The following is a 2225-nucleotide window of genomic DNA, read 5'->3' as shown; positions in this document are numbered from 1 at the left end:
ATAGTGGTGAGTATCCCCGTCTGTCACGCCGGAGACCGGGGTTTAATTCCCCGACGGCGATTATGTTGAAATTTATATTTGTTTCTTGGTAGAGATTCATATTAAAATGTTCCAGAGCAATATAGAACTGTAAAAATATAGGGAGAGGAAATTGCCTCTTCCAGATTTTGAGCAAACGGAGACTTTTTCAGGATTCTTTGGCCATCTGCTGCAAAGAGATGGATGACTGAGTTTTTTCTGAGTAACGTTTAAAAAGGCAGCGACACAGTAGTCGTGGCCGAGTGGTTAAGGCGATGGGCTAAAAATCTATTGTGATTTTCCCGCGCAGGTTCGAATCCTGCCGACTGCGATTGTCAGCTTTCTTCATTCCATTTAACAATTTAACCAGTTCTCTGCCAAACTGATCCTGAGATAGATGGAATCACGTCCCACACCTTTCAACACTGACATTTTTTCTCATTTTAATTTATCTGCAATATTCACGATACATCCGTTTAAAAAAAATCGCAAAAATCAGTCAATGTTGCGACAGAGATTCAGCCTGTCTGTCCCTCAAAATGACGAAGGCATCTGTGCATGTCCGTTGGTGCGTGTAATTTTTTGGATATGTGTGTGTGTGTGTGCCTCTGTGTCTGTCTATCTGTGTATATGTCTCTGTGTATGTGCAACTGTCTGTGGAAATCATCACCATGCATTTTGTATGTCCTGGAACTTATAAAAAAGTCTTGGGGAAAATAATACGGTTGTGAACTTTTGTATCGGCTTTGGTTCAGTGGCAGCATTCTCGACTGAATCAGGAGTTTGTGTGTTCAAGTCGCACTCCTGAGACTTGAGCATATCATCTTGGCTAACACTCAAGTGCAGCACTTGGGGAATTTTGCAATGTTGAAGCTGTAGACTTTCGGATGAAATGTTAAATTGAAGCTCCGTCTGCACCCTCAGGTGGATAGGAAAGCTCCCAGAGCATTACTCGAATAAGAATAGGAGAGTTGCCCTCGTGTCAATATTGCTAAAAATATTCGTAAATACTCACTGAAAGCCGATTTGCATGTGTTTGTATGTGGGGTTGGGGTTGAAGCCCAGATTCTCACAGAGACCGAAGCCAAAGTCTGACGGGATCAGGATAGCCGAGTGGTTAAGGCGTTGGCCTGAAAATTCAATGGGGTTTTTCTCCTGGTATAAAAACATAGAAAATAAGTGCAGGAGTAGGCCATTCGGCCTTTCTAGGCTGCACTGCCATCCAATGAGTTCATGGTTGAACATGCAACTTCAGTAGCCCAATCCTGCTTTCTCGCCATACCCCTGATCCCCCGAGTAGTAAGGACTTCATCTAACTCCATTTTGTATATATTTAGTGAATTGGCCTCAACAACTTTCTGTGGCAGAGAATTCCACAGGTTCACCACTCTGGGTGAAGAAGTTTCTCCGCATCTCGGTCCGAAATGGCTTACCCCTTATCGTTAGACTGTGACCCTTGGTTCTGGACTTCCCCAAAATTGGGAACATTCTTCCAGCATCAAACCTGTCTGAACCCATCAGAATTTTAAACGGTTCTATGAGGTCCCCTCTCATTCTTCTGAACTCCAGTGAATACAAGCCCATTTGATCCAGTCTTTCTTGATAGGTCAGTCCCGCTATCCCGGGAATCAGTCTGGTGCACCTTCGCTGCACTCGCTCAATAGCAAGAATGTCCTTCCTCAAGTTAGGAGACCAAAACTGTACACAACACTCCAGGTGTGGCCTCACCAAGGCCCTGTACAACTGTAGCAACACCTCCCTGCCCCTGAACTCAAATCCCCTCGCTATGAAGGCCAACATTCCATTTGCTGTCTTAACTGCCTGCTGTACCTGCATGTCAACCTTCAATGACTGATGTACCATGACATCCAGGTCTCGTTGCACCTCCCCTCTTCCTAATCTGTCACCATTCAGATAATAGTCTGTCTCTCTGTTTTTACCACCAAAGTGGATATCCTCACATTTATCCACATTATCCTTCATCTGCCATGCATTTGCCCACTCAACTAACCTATCCAAGTCACTCTGCAGCCTCATAGCATCCTCCTCGCAGCTCACACTGCCACCCAACTTAGTATCATCCGCATATTTGGAGATACTACATTTAATCCCCTCGTCTTAATCATTAATGTATAATGTAAACAGCTGGTGCCCCAGCACAGAACCTTGCGTTACCCCACTCGTCACTGCCTGCCATTCTGAAAAGT

General features: G+C 44.6%; 1 non-coding gene across 1 annotated transcript; it reads left to right on the top strand.

Annotated features, from left to right (window-relative positions):
* The first annotated feature begins 267 nt into the window (after positions 1–267).
* trnaf-aaa (transfer RNA phenylalanine (anticodon AAA)) lies at positions 268–349 on the top strand. Its single transcript has one exon. It is a non-coding gene; the product is annotated as a tRNA-Phe (tRNA).
* The last annotated feature ends 1876 nt before the right edge of the window (positions 350–2225 follow it).

This window comes from Pristiophorus japonicus, chromosome 28, assembly GCF_044704955.1.
Source record: "Pristiophorus japonicus isolate sPriJap1 chromosome 28, sPriJap1.hap1, whole genome shotgun sequence".
NCBI lineage: Eukaryota > Metazoa > Chordata > Chondrichthyes > Pristiophoridae > Pristiophorus > Pristiophorus japonicus.
The sequence above is the reverse complement of the archived record's forward strand: the minus strand, read 5'-3'. Positions and strand labels throughout refer to the sequence as shown.